Source organism: Canis aureus, chromosome 7, assembly GCF_053574225.1.
Source record: "Canis aureus isolate CA01 chromosome 7, VMU_Caureus_v.1.0, whole genome shotgun sequence".
NCBI classification, from domain to species: Eukaryota; Metazoa; Chordata; class Mammalia; order Carnivora; family Canidae; genus Canis; species Canis aureus.
Window position 1 is genome coordinate 31869228 of NC_135617.1, and position 23153 is coordinate 31892380.

General features: G+C 40.4%; 1 pseudogene; it reads right to left on the reverse strand.

Moving 5' to 3' along the window:
• Positions 1–904: 904 nt before the first annotated feature.
• Positions 905–1837, reverse strand: LOC144316812 (small ribosomal subunit protein uS5 pseudogene; annotated as a pseudogene).
• Positions 1838–23153: the final 21316 nt, after the last annotated feature.

The window sequence follows — 23153 nt, forward strand, 5'->3', positions numbered from 1 at the left end:
TCTCCAGTGCAATAATGTTAGTAGATAGGAGCTTTGGAAGGTGATTAGGTTGTGAAGGTGAAGCTCTCATGAATGGGATTAGGGAAAAGAGACCTCAAAGAGCTCCCCTGCCTTCTTCTACTATCATATGAGGACACAGGGAGAAGACTGCTGTGTCTGAACCAGGAAGCAGGTACTCACCAGACACTAAATCTGCCAGCACCTCGATTTTGGACTTCAAAGCCTCCAGAACTGTGAGAAATATATGTGTGTTGTATAAGCCACCCCAGTCTATGGCATTTTTAAAATAGCAGTCCAAATGTACTAAGACAGTCTAAATGTATAGTATGACTGTTAGCAAGTAAAGTTGGTTTTACTACTTTCAGTTACAAGTATTGGCTCATTTTTGCTATAAAATATTATATCTTCAGTGTAGAAAATGTAAATCATATGAATTAAGCAAAATAAAAGAAAATTTTAAAGGTCACTATCACTTCAAAGAAATAATCATTGTCAATATGGTGGAGTTGTCTTTCCAGATTTTGTCCTGGGTATGCATTTAAAGATCATTCCCAGTTTAATTTTTAAACTCAGTAATAACTCAACATCTTTCTATATTACTATGGCATGCATCCACATAGCTTTTCATTGCTGCATACTCTTCTGTTGTGTAGATATAACTTTCTTTATTTCTTTATTTAATTATTTATGTATAACAAACTTTAGTTCACTTTCTTTTTCTTTTTATTTTTTATTTTTTTTTATGATAGTCACAGAGAGAGAGAGAGAGGCAGAGACATAGGCAGAGGGAGAAGCAGGCTCCACGCACCGGGAGCCCGACGTGGGACTCGATCCTGGGTCTCCAGGATCGTGACCTGGGCCAAAGGCAGGCGCCAAACCGCTGCGCCACCCAGGGATCCCTCACTTTATTTTTCTTGTATAAAACTATGTAGTAGCCACAGCTAGGTCCCAGGTCCTCTGCACCCTAGGTCCTTTGCACATACCCTAGGTCCTCTGCACATAGGCTCTAGTGCGAGTCTTTACAAGATGGTCAGTGAATTCCTGATAGGGAGACTTGGTGAACACCATCACTTTCCAGCGGTCAGGGGTGAGATAGCTGTAGGTCTTGGAGATCCCATCAAAAGTAGCCTTGGCAAAATTCCCTGGGATGGTAGTGCAGCCCCTGGCTGAGGTGTAGTCATCAATACTAGCCATCATCAGTAGCTTCTTGGGCACAGGGGTTGAGACAATGCCAGTGCCTCTGGGGGTAGGGATGATATGCACCAGCACAGAGCCACAGTGGCCAGTCACCTTGCATGGGACAGTGTAGGGCTTGCCAATCTTGTTCCCCCAGTAGCCTCACTGCATGTGGATGATAGAAAACTTGGCCAGGATGATGGCCCCATGGATGGCAATGGCTACCTCCTTGGAGCACTTGACACCCAGACCAGTGTGTCCCATGTAATCACCGAAGGCAAAAATGCCTTGAACCTGATCCACTGGCCAGCATAGGTCTGTTTTTGCACAGGAATGATTTTCAAAACGTCATCCTTGAGGGATGCTCCCAGAAAGAAGTCAAGGATCTCAGATTCCTTGATGGGCAGAGAGAAGAGATAGATCTCCTCCAGAGAACTGATCTTCATATCCTTGACCTGGTGGCCCAGCTTGGTGACGGGGATCCACTCCCTGTCCTCCACCTTGCCTCCACAAGCTCCCCCACCTCAGCTTTGGCCCTGACCACTGTCATGGCTCCAGCCCCAGATGCCACTGATGAAACCTCCACAGAAGCCACTATGGCCTCTCATTCCAGGTCTCTGGGGCCTCTCGGCCCTCCCACAGCATCAGTGTCATCTGTCATTTGGTATTCTCTTGAAGAACACGTAATTTATTTAAACAAGATGATTGACATTTAGTTTTTTCCATTTTATTCTATTAAATGCTATCCCACAAAAAAACATTCTTGTATTCATATATTTGTGTGCTCGTTTGATTATTTCCTTAAGATAAATCTGAGAATTAGAACTGGTATACCAAAGAAATGCAAACTTTTTTAATGCTTTTGACACACTGCTAAAGTGCCTCCTGTGGTGAGCAGCTTCTAAAATGGACCCAGTGAAAAATAAATAAATAAAATGGACCCAGTGATCCTCAGTTCTGGTTTCGTGACCTCAAATGTGTGAACTTGAGTGTGTGCTAGACTGATGTCTCCAACCAACAATCAGAGAGGATCAAAGACCTGTTTCCAGTAGGGAAGTGGATCTTCCCCTGATTGAAATCTGTGCCCTAACTTAACCCCTTAATTGCAGTCTTGGGAGAGATCCTGAAGTAGAAGACCCAATTAAGCTGCACCCAGAGTCTTAACTCATGGAACATGTGAGATAATAATGTTTTTTACTTTAAGTTTTGGGCAACTTAAATATATCCCCCCCCAGCACTCCAAAGATTATTCTAATTGAGAATACACTGGATTCCAATAGCATTCCTTGATGTAACAGCCAAAATGTCTCCGGTATCACTGAATGTCCTTTTTTTTTTTTTTTTTTTTTTTTTTTCACTGAATGTCCTTTGTGAGAAAAATCACCCCTAGCTAAAAACCATGGCTCTACACCCAAAGTGACTGGAAAAGACATTTATATGCAAAGCATATTCTAGGCATTCTTTAAAAAAAAAAAAAAGGAAGAAGCAAAGGAAGGGAAGGGAGGGAAGAGGGGAGGGAAGAAGGAAAGGAGGGAGGGAGAGAGAGAAAGAGAGAAAGAAAGAAAGAGAAAGAAAGAAGAAAGAAAGAGAAAGAAAGAAAGAAAGAGAAGAAAGAAAGAAGAAGAAAGAAAGAAAGAAAGAAAGAAAGAAAGAAAGAAAGAAAGAAAGAAAGAAAGAAAGAAGAAAGATAGATCAACCTAGGCCAATCTCTCAAGGAACTCACATTCCAAATAAGACACTACAAAGAAAAAAAAAAAGACACTAAAACACATAAAAATACACAAAATGCTTGACATTATGGAATTGCATTCCACATTCAAAAGAAAACTAAGACCAGATTTCAACTCTTCTTTATCCAAAAGAAAGACAAATCTTAAATTAATATCTTTCATATGAACACAAGTTGAGAGACCAAGATCATTTCTAGTTTCTATTTACTTTGCAAATTGGTTAAAAATGCAGGACTAGTGGAGAGAACCAGGTGTCCAATGGTAGTAATTCCACTAACAGTGACTTTGAAAAAAAAAACAACATAAATATTTTGAACTTTTGTGTCCTCTAAAATATCATTCATCTTCCAGGACTATCCAAATGGTAGGGAATGTGGAACTCTATTATACAGTCAGGATTGTCTTCTCAAGGGAATGAAGTTTTATTTACTTATTTTTATCTTTCTATTAGTTCAGCATATATATTTGGAAGGCTCTAATTTTATTTAAGGGCATACAGAGAAGTGAGGCACTTTTAAAGATGGTTATAGGATCCAGAGAGAAAGGCCTCTGAGACAGAACATCTTGGTGGGATGGGCTGTGATTCTAGTGCACAATTGAATTATGCCACCAATTTCACTCAGTTTGACGCAGAAATGGTCAGACACTGAGAGGCCTTGGGCAATACTTAGACGAAAAGAGTTAAAGAACTGTCTGATGAACAGGGCTGGCTTCATGGGTGTGCAACAACCTTGACTCTGAAGGGCCCTTTGCTTGGTGTAATGCTCTTTGACCACCATCTTGAAACTCACACTTTTTAAACAGGAGTCCCTGCATTTCCACATTGCACAGGGCCCTGCAAATTATATAGCTAGTCTGATGATGAGGGATGTTTTCCCAGGGGTAGTTACAAGTTACAGGAATCCATTCACTTCATCTGAAATTGTCCCTCCCCCTGCCACCCTAACAGTAAGCATTCCTATCTCTGAAGTTCTTGCTTGAACACTGATAATAGTATATCTACTGGGCACTTGGCATGTATCAGGCACTAGGCACTTTCTATGATTATATAAGTTCATATTTACAGCATCTCAGTAAGGGTTCTATTATTATGTCCATTTTACAGATGTGAGAATAGTTAAGAAATGTGCCCAGGGTCACACAGCTCTTAAGCGGAGAAGCCAGCATTCAATCCCGTGTCATCTGTTCCCATAGCCCCACTGTCCATACTATACTGCCTCCACTAGCAGCTTCTCTGAGATCTAAATGGGTAAAATGCATACTTCACACAGCATGCTGCCCAGCATCTAAATATGGCAAGTGCAGGACAATTTTATGGGCCAAAGATATTGGTCATCCTTGACTCCTTTTCTCTTTTTCTTATACTTCACACTCAATTCAACATCTGTGAGTTCTATTTTTTAAATTCTGGTGTTTGATTTCTCATGACCTTCCCCAATATCCACTCTGGTCTAACCCATTGCCATTCCTTCCCTGGATAACATGTTTTTGTGGAACATGAGAGCATATTTAAAATGTAAGTGAAAAAAAAATGTGAATGAGATCACGACTCCCCTCTGTGATATAGGCTCCCATTTCACTCAGTATAAAATCCTTCCTGTGTGCGGCCCATGTGGCCTAATCTCCCACCATTGTTTCCCTTGCTTATTCTGCTTTAATCTCACTGGCCTTTACGTTGTCCCTCAGAACAAAACAAAAGCACCCAAACTTTCTCATCCCGGGTCTCTACATGGCACACTCAATTGCTTATTTAATGCATGTCTCTGCTCAGATGTCCCTTACTACAAATGTTTTTTTCTGACAACTCATCTAGAATAGAATCCTTCTCCTGTGACACTGTGTCTCCTTACCCTGCTTTATTTTTCTCCTTAGCACATATGTTTATAAGTGGGCCAAAGATGTCCTCTGTGTGTTGACCTCTAGGTTGTCTATTTTTTCACTGCAGGTTGAGCCCTGTTAGCTCAAAAGCCTGCCTGAGCCAAACTCAAATTTTTATACATACGATTATTTTAAAAATAGCCCAGCCAAGCAGATTTCCAGCCATTTGGAGCCTGCCTGCTTTGTATACCCCTTAAAGCTGCACCCAACATTTGTTGCTCATTGATAAGATAGGGCACTATAATTAGAAGGCCCCACGCCACTACTGCCCTTTGGAATTCTCTGACCCAGAGACTTGCCACCATGCTGCTGAATGACATCACCCAGACACAGAAGCCCCCTTTCAAACACCCCCTTCCCTGGGGCATCCTTTGCCCTCCTCTCCTTCGGGATACATGAACCCCTTACTACAAATCTCTGGGTGGTCTCATGCTATGAGGAAACTCCCTTCTCAGACAACCCCCATCAAGTGCCACCCAATAAAGCTTATTGTGTATTCCTGCCTCTCTCATGGTTATCTTTCCAAAATTCCTCTAACTCAACCCCTACAACCTACCACCTTTATGTATTCTCTGTCCTCTTTTAATGGAACGCAAGTCTTAAAGAGGAGGGCTTTTGTTCTGTTAAGGTGATGTGCCCCTCCACACCTGCAACATGTCTCCACATTACTAGTAGACATTCAGTACGTATTTGTTGAAGTTGCAAATGAATGCATGAGTCATCACTGTTCTTTGTTTCCTTTCCACCCAGTCACATTCTTTTACACTCGTGTATCATCACCCTCTAACAATAAATTCTCTTTCACAAGATAGGACATACCAGAATATTTAGTGGTGAAAGATAAGGGAACTTGCAATAGAGGAACCATTCCCAGATACAGGAAACTAGACCCAGGTCTCACTATGTCCACTTCTGAGATTTCCATACTCTACCTTGCCACTCCTGGCAATACTTCCTTCCTTAAAGTTAGGAGTTGGCAAAAGAGAACTGGAAGCTGTTAGCTCACAAAACTTCTGTCCACTTCTCTGTGACTTTAGCCTCAACACCCGCACACTGCCTCTCACCAGTATTTACATGAAGACAGACAGGCATCATCCTTTTAGAAGAGAACAAAATAATCCACCTGTTATAAGAGAAATGGATAGATTGGCGGTGAATTTAAGGTCCCTACCTATAATATTTGCTGGCAGGCATTCAGGCATTCCTAACTGCTTTAGGGACCATGTTAAATTTTACTGTGTATTTGTTGGTAAAGCAGGAGAGAAATTTCCTATACTACTCAATATAATCTGATACCCCTTTCAGAAGAATGCAGTTGTAACTGTGGTTTACTTGGGCAGGCACTTTGCATTGGCCCACATCTGGCCATTTTTAGCAATTCACTCCCAAGGGCACACTCTTGACTCTGTCATCACTTTGAACTATTCTACCAATGACATCTCAAATTCTAACCCAGATATCTCCTACTTATCCACTGAATCCTGCCATTTCTCCCACTCTGACAACTTCTACTAAGCCTCTTTTCCTTCTTGTCAAGACCCCCAGTTCCTTCCCCCCTCCTGGTGTACTTGGAACACAGGATCACTCCCTATCATCACTTCCTTGACTCACACATCAATTTTCTTCCATTTCTTCCTCCAATACCCCTCCTCCAGTCCTGCACTACACTACTCTCTGCCCAACCATCTTATCTTTTCTCTCTTTTCCTGTTCCAGGATCCCATCTACTCTATGAGTGACATCAACATAAATTGACTGTTCTCTCTTCTGGACTGCTTGCTACCCACATGCCAACAACCCCCTGTAGCAACATGGTAAACTCCATCACTTCCTTCATGTCTTTAAGAACAACAAGGACTTCCCTGAACACTTGATTTGGAATTTAAGTCACAGATCCCTCATAGCTCCCCTCAACATCTGATAGTCCTCATCCTGAACTATTATTTCCATATAAAGTGTCACCTTTTAGCATTCCATCCCTTTTACTAATGAATTATATTCACTTTTAATTTTCAGTCCCCCTCCCCAACTAGAACATTTCCCAAGGGCAGGGATTTTTTCTACATTGTTTACTGATGTATCCCTAACTCTTGAAACAGGTCACCACATAATAGATGCTCAATAAATAGTTCTTAAATTCATAAGTGAGTGAACAATTAGTTTCCAAGATCACATGGACCCTTGTGGAAGACTCAGCCAACTGGCCTCTCCCTCTGTAATTTTCTTTTTCTGCAAATGTGCCTTACCCTTACTGTTGTCTTCCTAATTTTTGGACATGACAACTATATCTATTTCATAATGAAAATATGGAGGGAAATTGGTCCCAGGTCTCCCAAATTCCCTTCCTTCTGCCCACCTAACCTTCTCTCCTTTCTCAGAAGGAGAGCTATGTGTCCTTCCTTTTTTCAAAGTCTGACTCTTCCATCTGTACTCTCTACCTTGGGCCCTCCCAAGCCTTTTAGGGCAGGGTTTGCTCAGTCAATGCTCTGACCAATTTGTGGAGTTTGCACCTCTCTTCTGTGAGAAGAACTGAGAAAGAAAGAGAAGATATCTTGTACTTTGGGGTTAGGGAAGAAAGCTCTAAAGAAGTGGGCAGCGCTGCGGGACTCAGAATTCATGTAACTGAGGCAGGATCCCTGAACCCAGCTAGGATTGGGAAGTCTGCCTTGAGGAGGGTGCATAGACTAGAGTTTGCATAGCAGGATAGCTGAGAGCAAGATGCTCAGCTCAGAGAGAGACCTCTGAATGCAGCGAGTCAGGAGAGGCTCCAGACAACGGGAAAGGCAGGACCCCCATCTTCAAACCTCTTTTATTCCTAATGTGCAATTGTACAAGAGTAAGGGCAGAGGTCCTACCCACCCCCACTCCATCCTAGTCCCCAAGGTCAGGGATAGGGAGGGCCGCCGGGAAATCAGTGCCACCTTGTGGCCACACAGCAACAGCTGCAGAGCCTAGGATGTCCTTGTAGAGAGTTGGCTGTTCCTTCCTTCTCTTTGCTTCCCACCACTGTACCAGGCTTGGTAACCACGGGTTTGAGTAACTCCTGGAGAGTTTAGTTTAATCACTAGAGGACTTAAGGGGAGAACCTGGAAAAGAAGAAAGGCATTATTGTAGTAGCCAAATAGAGACTTCAGCCATTTTGACTATTGAAGTGGATGGGACATTTTGTACCAGTTGCCCTGGTAACAAATAGCACAATTCATAGTTCCTCCTCTCTCTTCATCTGTAGGTTCTCCTTCCCACCAGTTCCTTCCATCCCTCCTACCATGAACATAAGCCAATTCCTTCTATTCTAAAAAAAAAGAAAGAAAAATAGATTCAAACGGCTATCACAAAATCACTGTCTTGTCTCCTTTTTAAAAACAAAATTATGGTAAAATGTGCATAACATAAAATTTACTATTTTACCATGTTTAGGTAGAGTTCTGTGGCATTAAGTACATTTGCGTTGTTCTGCAACCATCACCACTATCCAGCTCCAAAACATTTTTGTCCTTCCGAACTGAAACTCAGTACCCATTAAACACTAACTACCCATTCCTCCCTTCCCCATGCCCCGGCAACCTCCATTCTATTAGGTCTCTAGGAATATGACTGCCCTAGGTGCCACATGTAAGTGAAGTCATACAGTATCTGTTCTTCCTTGACTGGATTGTTTCACTTAGCATAATGTCTGCAAGGTTCATTCATGTTTAGCTTGTGTTTAAATGTCATTCCTTTTTAAGGCTGAACAAAACTCCATTTTTTAAAAAAGATTTTATTTATTTATTCATGAGAGACACACAGAGAGAGGCAGAGACACAGGCAGAGGGAGAAGCAGGCTCCATGCAGGGAGCCTGATGCAGGACTCAATCCCAGCTCTCCAGGATCACGCCCTGGGCTGAAGGCAGGTGCTAAACCGCTGAGCTACCCAGGCTGCCCAACAAAACTCCATTTTATGTATACACTACATTTGTCCATCCATTGCTAGACATTTGGATTGTTTCCACCCTTTGATTATTATGAATAATGGTGCTCTATACATGGGTATACAAATATCTGTCCAAGGCATTACTTTCAATTCTTTGGGGTATATACTCAGAAATGGAAATTATAGTTAGAGACATAACAAATCTATGTTCAATTTTGGGGGGAGCCACTGCAGCGGCTGCACTATTGAACATTCCTGCCAGCAGTGCGCTAGGGTTTCCATTTCTCCACATTCATGTCAATGCTTATTATTTTCTTTCTTTTAAAATAATAGCTATCCTACAGTGTAAAGTGGTATTGCCTCCTTTTATACTTTAAAGTTGAAACTTCAAAACAAAGTCTACATGAATTGTCTACACCCCCTCCTTGCCATTCATTTGCTATAGTCTGGACTCTGCCCTCACTGCTGGGCTCCATATGCCCATCCCTAAAACCATCTTGCGCTTGGATAACATCAGCCTCTGGTTTCTTCTCCCTTACCTGACCTCTCTATTGATTTGGCAGTTTTGATCATTCTCTTTGTTATAATTCTTCCCTTGGCTCCTGCAATCTCCAATACAATACCATTTTTCCTTTTGTCCCCCACCCCTGTAGACTTCTTTCTCTAAATTCCCTTACTTGTTAACTTTGGCATCACTATCCAACTACCCTTCCAAACTAGAAACAGAATATAGATGCATATTCAATTGCTCATCAAGATGACTGATTCTATCCACAAAATTCCTTTGAAATTAGAACCTTTCTCCCTATATTTGCAAAGTAAATGGGCTCTTTCAGACTTCCCTGAGTTCATCTTGATTGGGCCCAAACTTCTCAAATGGTCTCTACGTGCCCAATCTCATTTCACTGTGTTTACTTACCTGCTGCAGGAGGTATCTGTGTAGAAGAATCTCATAATTTCATGACTTGAAAATCCTTCTGTAGTTCCTTCGTGGCAGAAGCTGCCAAGGCACACACAGCTATCAAAAACCTGACTCTACTTTCCACCTCATTTCTAGTTACTCCACTCTGTGCCACCCGCATCTCAGCTATACCAGCCTATCACGATTCCCCCAGCTTGCTATGATTACTGTTCCTTTGCTCCTGTTCATCACTGTGTCTAGAATAATCATCTTTGGTTCTCCATTTGATGAGCTCTTATTCGTCAATATTGCCTAATCTGAGAAGTCTTCCTGGGCTTTCTCAGAGTTATTCACAGTTTCCTCTGAGGAAGTCAAAATTATCCCTGAAACAGAAATGGATTTATTTATTTAACAAGTGCTTATGAGTTAGTCCTACTATATGCTAAGCATGTTCTAGGTACTACCATTATGATACAGATGAAACATTTTTCCTCAACTAGCTTGCACAGTAATAGGGGTGGAGGGACATCTAGAAAATAAACAAATAAATACATAATATGCTAGACAGTGAGAAGTGATATGGAAGAAAAAGAAAAAGCAGAGTGCTGGTATGTGAATGTGGCTATTTTATACAGGGGGAAAGCCTCCCTGATAAGCCTAATGGAAGAGCAGAAACCATGCACATAGATTTTGGGGCCAGAGCATCTTGGGCAGAGGCAACAGCAAGAGCCACAGTCTATGTAGCACAAGTGTGCTTGTCATGTTCATCAGGGCTAGGGTGGCTAGAGTGGAGTTTATGAAGGGAAAAAGGTAAAACCGAGGAGACGTGCTCTAGGTCACTTATTCACAAAGAGCTGAAAGTCAGTCCCAAGTCTGATTCCAAAGCTTATATTCTGCATGACATGGTGGCCATTTGACCTATTGATCATTCAAACATCAATGACAATTAGGGGCCTACTGCATGGCAGGTTGTATTTTTTTTATAATAAATTTATTTTTTATTGGTGTTCAATTTGCCAACTTACAGAATAATACCCAGTGCTCATCCCGTCAAGTGCCCCCCTCAGTGCCCGTCACTCATTCACCCCCACCCACCGCCCTCCTCCCCTTCCACCACCCCTAGTTTGTTTCCCAGAGTTAGGAGTCTTTATGTTCTGTCTCCCTTTCTGATGTTTCCCACACACTTCTTCTCCCTTCCCTAGCAGGTTGTATTTTATATGTTGAAGATACATTGATGAAAAAAATATAGTGCTTTCTTTCAAGAAGCCTTGCATAGGAAGGTGGATATGCATACACATTCGTGTGGCATGGTTTTAGTTAACAAGGTCACAGTTCATCCAGTGATTGCACAGAGGTAAATTCTACTGGGTATATTCAGGAAGTGCTTCATGGAGAGCTCAGTGCCTAGGCTGATCTTGAACAAGATTCAGGGACTTCTTGAAATATTAATTACACTCTCACTGTGATTATCGCTTTAGGCCTATGGATTCATTTCCAGGACTGCCTTAACAAACTACCATAGACTGGGCAACTTAAAACAACCACTATTGAGTGGTTTAAGATTTATTGTCTCATGGCCCTGGAGTTTAGAAGTCTGAAATCAAGAAGGGCCATGCTCTGTCTTAACCTCTAGGGTAGCTTACTTTCTTGTATCTTCTGGCTTCTAGTGGTTGCTGGCAGTCCTGGGCATTTCTTGACTTACAGATGTATCATTTCAATTTCTGCCACTGTCTTTACTTGGCCTTCTCCCCTGTTTGTGTCTGTGTCTTTCATGTCTGTCTCCTTGTAAAGACACCAGTCATTGGATTTGGGGTCCATCCTACTCCAGTATGATTTAATCTTAACTGATCATATCTGCAGAAACTCTATTTTCAAATAATATCACATTCACAGGTTCCAGTGGTGAGGACTTCAACATATATTTTAGAGGGGCAACACAATTCAATTGATAGCAGCTCGCATGGTTTGGTGTTTTTTACAGTAATGAGTATGCATTACTTTTAAAATCTGAAAACATATTTCCATTAAAAACAACACGAGAGATCTTTTTTTTAACCTATTGGATTAGTATAGATTAAAAAGAATGCTGATAACAATTAATGATAAGCTAGTGTAGAATAAGAACTCTCATACACTGAGGAAAGAATAAAGATTGGTTTAATTGTGAAAGGTAGTGTGGAAATAAGCTGTAAAATTTTAAATTTTAAGTGAGCCATACATATCCTTTAATAAGAAATATCACTTCTGAAAATTTAAATTATTAAAATAGATAAATGCTCAAAAGAATGTAAAAGGATATTCACTATACTGTAGTTTTATGAAACAAGTGAAAAAGTAGAATCTAATTAAAATCGTTATTTTTTTGAAGAAGGTTATCAAACAGCATTTTGCTAAGAGAGGAAATGTATGGTGTGTGGGGGAGCATAGGTGTGGGTGTGTGGGTGTTTACAGAGAAAATGGTATAGAAGGGTAAGGATCAGAATACAAATATGCATTGGTGTGCAGTGACTAAATCTTAACAGTGGGATGAGAGAAAGGAGGGTCCAAATAACCTGATCCTTACCTAAAATCATTCTGTGACTGACTTTCCCTATGCCACCCCACCCATGCAGGTCCTGCTCCAGAAGGCTGATCCTGGTCTTTCTCCAGTGGTTCTCTACCCACCCGCCATGGCTTGGCTACAAAGCTAGGATGGGACAATGCTCACCCACTCTGGTTCTAGGTTTGTTTCTGGGTGGTGGGTTTTTAGGTAATCTTTATTTCTTTATTATACTTCTCCATACATTTTGACTTTTTTTTTTCGCAACAAATATGTGCTATTTTTATAATAAGAAAAGCATTATAGTCTTTTGGGAAAAAGAGATGGGTAGGTGTTTACCAGGCAGATGGCTGGGGACAGGTGGGGGAGGGCATTCCAGGCAAGGGAACAGCAGAAGCACAGATGGGTTGGAGGAACAGAGAAAATAGGGTGACATTTTAAGTAAAGTGCAAGTCCATCCACATGATTAGAGTTTAGGGGATTACAATGAGGAAAGAGGGATGGGAAAATCAGGAGAGGTAAGATCTGGGAGGCTTTGCCACGCAGAGTCTGCCTTTTTACATAGGTCGTAGGGAAGAAGGATTTTAAAGAGGATAGAGAACTGATCAGATATTGCTTTAGGAACAAGTCTCAGGTGTATGAGTTGGCTCAGATGGATACGGAGGGAGAGCTTGGTGAGACTGGGGGCAGGTGAGGAGGCTACTGCAGTGGTCCAGGCCATACTGAGGGCCTGAGACAGGGAGAACAGGTAGGGAGGAGTAAGTGTATAGAAGAGATACTAAGAGGGGAAATCAACAGAACCAAGCAATTGCTAGTCTGTTGATTGGGTTTGATTGACTGAGTGGATGGGAGTGTCAATCACTGAAGTAGAGAGTGGAGGAGGGGAGGAAGCAGATTTATGGAGAAAGTCCACGAGTTCACTTTGGGACATGTTGGGTTCTGGGTTCCTGGGAGTCATCCAAGGAAAGAGCAGTTGGGTGATCACCCGTGCAGGTGAAGAGTTCATGAGGGAACTCCAGGCTGAAGATAGACATGTGAGGAGCACAGAACACATGGGAGTGGCTGAGAGTATGGGATACCCAAGAAGACCAGGTGTCATGAGGAGAGACCTCGGGGCAAAATCCTAAAGTGATACAGTTGGAGTTCTTCAGTTGCAAAGAATAGAAAAACCAAATCTAATAAACATAAAGAATAGAGAACAAAAGAGCTTATTGGAAGCCTGCTGAGTGGGTCACAGAATGAATAACTGCATAAGTGGGCCTCAAGATGGACAGGAAAGAAAGGAGCTCCTGGGCCTTGGGACAGAATTTGTGGCCCACTGACTTTGCTACACAAGAATATCATGGACTGGTAGCTGAGATAACAAACATGTAGTTCTCACAGTTCTGAAGGCTGGGGAGTCCTAGGTGAGGGGACTGGCATGGTTGGGCTCCAACCAAGAGCTCTGTCCCTGCTTCCTCACATGGAGGACAAAAAAGGAGGAAGTAGATGCTCCCTTCTCTCATATAAGGGAGGGAGGTGTCTTTTCTTAGAAAAGTACTCATCCACAGGGCAGCCTGGAACTCCCCTGCACAGCCAGAAGCTGATGTCCAGAGGCAAAATTTCTTCTTTGTTCAGGGTAGTCTTGGCCTAGATTTCAAGGCCTTTCAACCGACTGAATCAGGGCCACCCAGACGCTCTAGGATAATCTCTCTTACTTAAAGTCAACTGGTTGTAGTTTTCATCACATCCACAAAAGACCTTTATCATAACAACTAGACTAGTGTTTGGTTGAATAACTGGGGGGGCTGTAGCCCTACTAAGTTCATACATCAGAAAGATCATGGCAAGCATGTTCTAAATATTTAATATACTCTAAACATTATTCTAAATATTTTAGCTAGAACATTCTTATGGGATTCTCTGCTTAGCCCATTTTTGCAGATGAAGGAATTAAAACTGTGAAGGAGTCAACAACTTGGCTAACATTTTGCACTAGTAAAAGTGGAACTGGAGTTTGACCCAGGTAGTCAGACTGCTCAACGAACCAGCTGAACCATTGCCCTGCTGTCTTGTTGGAACAGAAGAGGATTAAGGCCTTGAGAGCAGAGAGCAGCTACACTTACTTGTGTATGCTTAGCACCTCACCTGGAAAATAATAGGGACCCAATTGTTGAATTAACTAGTTAGGATATAAGATTTAAAATAGTCTGTGTATACTCGAGGGAAGATCAATAAAATCTATTTAATGGGTCCCTCTAACTGCAAACTCCTGAAAACAATTTTCTTAATTTCTATTTAAGTGTTCTTTGGTTATCTAAAGAAATTAAGCAGTTATTTAGTTCAGAGCTGAAGATTTTAAGTAAAATACTTCAAGCGAGTTTTTTTTTTTCTAAATTGCCCCTTTAATTTTCTACAATGTGGTTTTATCCCTTTATGCATGATATGAAGCCAAATTCCAGATTTAATTAAAATTCAATACTTTTATGAGAATACAGAAGGTATTTTCTTCATGAGTTCTTTCTTTGGAAACTAAATAGAACATGTTTAAATTTACTTAGTGACAAAAATTAAATTGGTGTTTTCAGTATTTAACTATTTTACTGACATTAGATCCAAACATAATTAAATTGCAAAACGAAATCCATGTAGCCCTTAAGATTTTTTTCAATCGAGAAAATAAGAAAAAATAACCCAATTATTTAAGATTCTAGATAATCCAAGTGGAAAAATGCTTCACAAAAGAAGTAAGAAATGGAGCGTGTAAATCATATTGTGTTCATAATGCTTCTTTAAAAAATCTAAAGAACAAAAATCTATAAGAACAAAAATCTGAAAGAAATGCAGATTTGAGAGAATCCAAAACTCTAGCAATTTGGAATCAGAAAGGGACCTTCAAGACTATTTAGCCCTTTCTAGGGCATTTGGCAGATAAGACCAGAGGCCCAGGAGGATAAATTAAGCACATCCCCCAAGGACATGGAGTGAGAGCTATTTGAGAGGTACAAATGTACACCTTCCAGTGCTGCCCTGCCAATCCCCTAACCCACCTAGGATGGCTCCTTTGGGAGATGGTGTTGCAGGCAGGTGTCCACAACTTCCCAGCCAACCAACCACTGGCTCTTAACTCATCTTTAGTTATTTTCTCCTCCCTCCTTCACATTCCAGGCCTACCCCAACATTCTAGAGACACTCAACCCCCCTCCATTTTGGACTCAGTTTATCTGTTTATGTTTTAGCTCTACTTTCTCCCTGGGGGTTTAGGGTTCCTAGCTGCTTTGGACTCAAATTCTCTGTTTCCTCCTCTGAACTGGTGGATGGAGTCAGACCTTACAGGGCAAGGGGGGTGAAACGTCCAAACAGAGTGCTATAGCTCATATCTGAGATGAAACTTGGTGAGGAAGTCTACTTATAAGGCAATGCCCGAGGTAGTTTCCAAGGGGAACAGTTATATTCTTGGTGTCTTGTGCTTTTATAGCCACAGAAATCTAGGCTCAGCCTGAGCTTTCAGTTTGTCTAGAATCAATCTTGTGACACGTGATTTACAGACTTTAGGTCGAGGGGTCAGTCAGTAGTTGTTTGAACTCAGTGTCCAAGAACATCAACCTATTCACCTTCAGAAAATTCTGCTCTTAGAAACTTCTTTACAATCAGCTAAAATAAAAATCTGTCCCTTCGAAGCTTCTACCAAGGAACTGACAATGTTGAATTTTACCTGAGGCCCATGATCCTGGAAATCAGTTCCCTTTTCCCCTTTGCAGTAATTCCTTTGAATAATCACTCCTTGCTGAGTCTGGATTTGTTTTCACTTGGCAGAGCTACTGTAATCACTTCAGCCTATCCTTGCATTCTCTCCATGGGGGCAGCATGGCCCCCAAGGAGATAAAAAATAGTTCTTTGGAAGAGGCAGCAAAAGGAATCCTACTATTTTTATGTATCCAGGACAGAGGTACATAGAGTATATAAACAGATGTATAGTGTATATGTGGTATTAAGATGTCATGGTGAGGGTAGAGCAATTAGGATATAAATATCTAGGGATCCCTGGGTGGCACAGCGGTTTGGCGCCTGCCTTTGGCCTAGGGCGCGATCCTGGAGACCCAGGATCGATTCCCACGTCGGGCTCCCGGTGCATGGAGCCTGCTTCTCTCTGCCTGTGTCTCTGCTTCTCTTTCTCTCTCTGTGACTATCATAAATAAATAAAAATTAAAAAAAAAAAGGATATAAATATCTAAAAAGGCTCTGTAGGGAAGCAATTATGAAAAAAAAAAAAAGGTTGAAAAACACTGGACTGTTCTGGCTTTTCCACATGAGAACTCTCCAAGTGTTTTGGGGCAGCTGTCTTATTCCCACAGAGTGAGGGCGGTAAAGTGTGTACTAGGTCAATCTTTTTGGTGATGTAACTCACCCCAGTTCCACTTTTATCCACACTGATTTCTCTCTATTGGCTTTTAGTGGTTCAGTCTTTCAGGAACTTAAGTTTGTTAGACTCCTGCATCAGTTAGTGATTAGTTCTATTAACAGTAATTGCAGATGTCTTTTAAGTCTTGCAATTTGAAAACAGACTGTGACATAGAAAAAAAAAAATCCATAAAAGAAAGCAAGAAAGAATACTCTTCAATCAATCTACTAGACAAAGTGGATCTCCTTTCTCTCAAGTAAAGACTATGCATTTCTTGTTGCTATTCTAATTCAATTTACAGGATGTTTACTAACCTTTTAAATATATGTATGAAGACTAACTCTTTTTATTTTTTTGCTCAAAATGGCATCATGGAAAATTCAGTTCCATATCAATTCAGAACATAAAATTCTTTTCATAAATATCTTGACTTCAGAGGTGATCAATTCCTATTCAATCCCAACACTGGTACACTTGCTATCTACTGATCCAAATCATTTTAATGTGGAAAAACAGGTCCTTTCTGTGGCCACTCAATGAATACTCTGTCTCCACATTCTTGGCCACAGCATGTAATCTCCATGTGATATGATAACATGTGTTCAGATTCATTAGTCTCTGAAGGGTAATAGACACTGAATATTTCTCTATTCATTTACACCATCAGATCATCACCAAATTATCTCTATTTTTGTGATTTACACTACATTTCCTGGGCAGTGACTTATTTGTTAATGTTTGGCATAGATTGATACATATGGTGCTTTTGGTGATAAGAAACAGGAAGAGTTAAACTTTGCCTCAAGATGGAATGTCATTCAAATTATTACATCGATTTTTAAATGTCTAATCTATACCATGTATTTGAAACATTCAATAATTCCAGGAAAAACCTGAAACAGAAGTCTGAATTACTTCAACATCCATTTTCAGAGTTGGCAGAAATGACAATTTCAAGGTCTTTTGTCCATGAGTGCAACACATTTATGAATAGAGTATAAACCTTTTGTTTAAAGATTTTATTTATTTATTGATGAGAGACCCAGAGAGGCAGAGACATAGGCAGAGGGAGAAGCAGGCTCCAGGCAGGGAGCCGGATGTGGGACTTGATCCCAGGTCTCTGGGATCCCACCCTGAGCCAAAGGCAGACCCTCAACCACTGAGCTACCAGGCGTCCCTAGAGTAGAAACTTATTTAAAGTTCTGTTAGCCTATTTCCTAGAACATGGTCCGATATCTCTCTCTGGACTGGTCCTGTCTACATGCCACTGTAGTGAAAAGCAGACCTCTTTGGGCGCAGACCTTTTGTGGAAGAAACACCCCACCCCCCAAGGGATTCCCGTGCTTTACCACAAGGGGCTCTGAAGAGCCAGGTACCAGACCAAGAGACAACCAGAAGACATGGTTGAAGGTTGACATACCGCACAAAAAATTTGCCAAGTAATTCTGCAAATAGCCAGAAAACGTACGATGCTCTTAAAGCAAAACCCTGACAACCTAATTTTTCCAGAATGAAGTGTTCTCTTTTCCTACACTTTTTTCCCCCAACAGAGCCCATCATGCACACGAAGGCGTAAGTAATACCTTTCTGGCATTTTAACAGATCTCCAAACATTTATCTGTTTAAATGTCTATATCCTTTTAAGGAGCAAAAGAAAAAGTCACTAATTAGGTATGCTGAAGGAAAATTCAATTCATTACAAATTATCTAGGAGCTGTATGCACCATTCCAGCTATGGAGAATCAATCCTCAGGGAACTAATGAGCCCTATCTTCTGCATTAAATCGGTGCCTGTCATTTAAAATTATACACGGATGTATACGTACCTGCATGCCGGGTGAGTTATTTATATGTAAATAGTACATATATCCAGTTTTCCTAAAAAGCAATTCATTTGCTGCAGACTTTAAAAGCTGCCTTCTTTACTTGTACTTTTAAAAATATTCAATCAGGGCCCCAATTCAAAGCTATTTCTTCAACAACCGTGTAACAGCAACATGCAAATCCTTGAAGTGACATGCGACGCAAAAATAACATGACTTTAACATAATTAAATCATATCTGCATTTCTGATCCCAAGCTTACATCTGTCTCCAAGTAGCAAGAGAAGCCACCCCCACCCCTCCGCCCAAGGGCATTAACATGTTCCATTCTTTTTCCATTTTCCCTCTTCATCGGTGCTGACACACAGCTTCCATCACGGCTATTAGGGCTACTGAGCGTAGCCACATGACAGAATTTGTAGACTCCCAATGGCTCCGACGAAAACAAAAGCATACATTTAAAAAGTAGACTGCAATTTCTGTGAGCGAGGGAGACGGGGTGGGGAAGTGAAGACTGGCTCCCTTCACGGGAAAATTGGAACAATTCGGCACACTGACGTGAAGATCATCATAGTTCCCCCAATCGAGATTTCAACCTCTCAAGAAGAGATGCTTTTGTTTATTTGTTTGTCGGTTGGTTTCCATTCTACTCTGTTTTAAAGATACAGATGATTCCCTCACCTCACCGTATTTTAAAAATAATATTAAAATGCCTACAAATATGGGGGGAAATGCTGGCCAGAGCTTCCTCCAGGGTTGTTGCTGTTATTGTTGGTGGTGGTGATGGTAGTGGTGGTAGGGTGTGTGTGTGTGTACGTGTATATATATATATGTGTGTGTGTGTGTGTGTGTATACATATATATATGCAAGACATATATGTATATATATGTGTATATATATATACACACACACATAGAGAGAGAGATTGAAATCTGTATGGTTGCAGCATCAATCATGCGCTTCCTTTATGGGCACTGCCACATGATTGGCCTCACCAAACGCAGTGTGCATCCATCCAAATTTATAGGCAAATGTTTATTCCTATAATTTACAGTATGAAAATGAAATATGAAATATGAAAGCCTAAATATGAGAGTGAATAGAAACATTTAATGTAGTGCCTCTAATGACAGAGCCCCGGGAAAAAATTTAGAACAAAAATGTACAGGGCAATTTTAGCAACACCAGACATCTCAAAAATCTGTACTCAGCTGACACAGACTTCAGAGTCTTTGCTGTTATAATTTAAAAATTTCCTTTGAGAGTTGAGTGACAGCTTGGTGTCAATATACTAAAACACTTATGAAATATTTGGGTCTGCCCTACACAAAATTTTGTAGGAGTTAACTGCCTACTGGGGGCCCCAGCCTCTGCTTTTGGGTGGTTTCTTTCTGTATCCCTGTATTGTCTTCTGTCTTCAAGCGTTATTTATTTATAAATCTTAGAAAATGAGCTGATAAATTCAGTCATAATAAGGTATAAATGACTGGAGATTGACTCTCAGGGTTAAGTTTTAGCCCAACACCAGAAAAAATTCTGATAGTGAAATTTTAACCAAAATCATGATAACAACCAGAATTTAAGCTTAAAAATATTAAACACTGGCCATTTTGCCCTAAAGCATAAATAAAGTCCATAAATGAAATACCTTGGCTAAATTCTGTAATTACAAATAAATGTCACCTAAAATTCATATCAGATAGAACTGGTCATTTAAAATTCATATCAAAATTCCATTGTGAGCCAAAGCCATTTTAGAAAAAAATCTTTATCCACAGTCGGATGCATGTGATAAAATATAAATGTATGCTTAGATTCATTACAGCAGTATTTGTAACAGCAAAAAACTGCCAACAACATAAATGTCCATCCACAGGAGAATGGTAAAATGATTGAAATATAAAGAAATACCATGCAACCGGTTTTTTGGTAATTAAAAAAATTGTCATAAAGTATACATAACATAAAATTTCCCATTTTAATCATTCTTAAGTGTATGGTCCAGTGATACGCATCCATTTAAAACTCAGGTTGATCTATGTATGCCTAAATGATTAGAACTCTCCAAGTTATATGGTTAAATGGAAAAAGTACAGCACAGAACAGTATGTACAAGATACATCTATTTTTTCTTCAAAATTTTTATTTGAAATATATTTAAAATAAGTAATTTAGGAGCACCTAAATAAGTAATTTAGGTGGCTCAGTCAGTTAAGCATCTGCCTTTGGCTCAGGTCATGATCCCAGAATGCTGGGATCAAGTCCTGGATTGGACTCCCTGCTCAGCTGGGAGCCTGCTTCTCCCTCTTGCCACTGCTCTTGCTCTATCTCTTTCTCTCTCAAGTAAATAAACAAAATCTTTAAAAAAAAAAAAAAACGTACAGAGAGTAAGTTTCACCCATGAACCTATTCCTGAAACTGACAATTCTTAACATTGGTCATATTTCCTTCAACGTGTGTGTATGCTAAAAAAATTCCAGACAAATTTGAAGTCCCTTTGTCCATCATCCTCTATCCCTTGCACCTTACCAATCTCTTGGGAATTACATGAATTTAGTGTGTATCTGATTAATTTATTTTTATACTTTTTCATGCATATATAGGTAACATGAATACAATATCATTGTTTTGTGTGCACTTTTATTTTTTTAGATGAGGGAGGGGAAAGGGAAAGAGAGAGAGAGAGAATCTTAAGCAGGCTCCACGCCCAATGCAGAGCTCAATTCCAGGCTTGATCTCAAACCCCTGAGATCATGACCCGAGCCAAAATCAAGAGTTGGATGCTCAACTGACTGAGCCACCCAGGTGCCCCTTGTGTTTTTTGCGTAAATGTTTTGACCTCTGCAATCTGATTTCTTATTCCTCTATCACTCTGAAGATTGTCCTCTTCACTTAACTTCTTTTTTGGAATGGCCCTTGTGTATTTTCCTAAAAGGATACATGTATATGCTTGCTTTTGTAAGACATCTTCCTGGCGGCACACATGACACATTGTTCCACATCTGGAAAGAAACCCTGGGAATCAGTGAGGGGAGGTGGGATTTTTACTTTTCATTTTATACCCTTTCAAAAGTGCTTGAAGTTTCACTGAAGTTGTTATTTTGTAGTGAAATAAATAGTTTAAAGATGTAAAATTTTCATCCTTTTCATGTGGCAAGAGATGTGAGCATACCACAGCAGCTTTTATGGGTTAGATGATTTTTCCCTGTTGATGCACCCTTTGCCCAGGTGAAATGGGGCTGTACTGCATGTCACCCATTATGAGGAAAGCAGTAGAACTTTTAGAATAGTTTTGGGTCCTAGGGGGTAGGGGGCTGACACATTGAACAGAAGTGATTTAAATCATTGAATTTAGGAAAAGTGAAGGAAATATGCCCTCTGGGAATGCATTGAATAGGAATGGAGAAATGGAGAAATGACTGACAGAGCCACCAAGACATGTCAGAGGAAACACATTGGAATAGGAATAAAGAGTTCTGATTTCAAGTCCTTGTCACTATAAACTATATGTTTTAGCAATTCACTGTAATATTTTCCCTCCATAAAATGAGAACACACAGATTTCTCATTCATTCATTCAGTAAATGTTGGTAGAACCTCTAGTAGGTGTCAGGCACTACTAGAAATTTCACTACTGGAAATATACAGGTACATAAGATGGAATTCTTAGTTTTGTATTAGAAGCTGCCTGATATTCTAAGAGTGTAGCCACTGAAGCTACAAAGAGGCGGAGTGCCAACCAACAGCGGCTGTGAGTTCTGGATATTTCCCTGGACAGACTCACTGGTGCTAAGTCAGAGATGAGATGGCTGGTAAGCAAATAGTTACTCCAAGGGTCTCAGTGGGATTCCTAATGCCAAAACAGAAAAGGTTCCCATTTTTTCTTGGAACTTGAAAAACTCAGCTTTAGCTGAGGAACAGCAGGATGAGTTAGAAGAATGACAGCCTGGACTATAGAGAGAGCCTGGAAGAGGACTGTAACATTGAGTGAATAGAAGAGGTTATTCTTTTAATTGGGATAAAATTGAATGAGGATATGAAATTTATATCTTAATAGTTTCTATTTTGAGATTCTCTTGAAATTTTTTTAAGTTTATCAACTTTAAAATGGTTGACTACCTAAAAGTCACAATAGGTCATACAGGAGATGGTGTCACTTTAGGGGGAGAAATCTCCCTTTTATATGCCAATATGTTCACTGCAATAACACCATCAGTCATGCAAAGGTTTCTGTGTGCCGGAGGCTGAGAAATATTCCAGGAGGTTGTCCTAAGTCTTCTCAATGAAAGATTTATTCACCAGAAGTAGAGCCAAAGTTGTGGAGGAGTAGAAAAGCACTGACTGACCTGGAATTAGGCTTTCAGGACTACCATATTAAGAAAGTAAATTAAGATCTCACAAAATAAGGATAATAATACCTACTTCAAAGGATTACTGTGAGGAGGAATACATTTTTTAAAAATATTTTATTTATTTTTTGAGAGAGAGAGAGAGAGCACAAGTGGAAAGAAGAGGGGCAGAGGGAGAGGGAAGTAGCCTGCCTGCTGAGCAAGGAGCCCAGCTTGGGGCTTCATCCTGGGACCCTGGAATCATCACCCGAGCTGAGGGCAGATGCTTAGCCGACTAAGCCACCCAGGACAGCTGGGAGGAACAACTTTTAAAACATGAATGTATGGTGTACACTATAAAGCGCTTTACAAGCATAAGACTATCCTTATTGTTTTATTTAGAGTTCTGGAAGACACGGATAATATATTTCTAGAAGTTGTTTCATTTATGAAAAGGTGCCAAAAGCCCAATTGGCCCAATCTATCT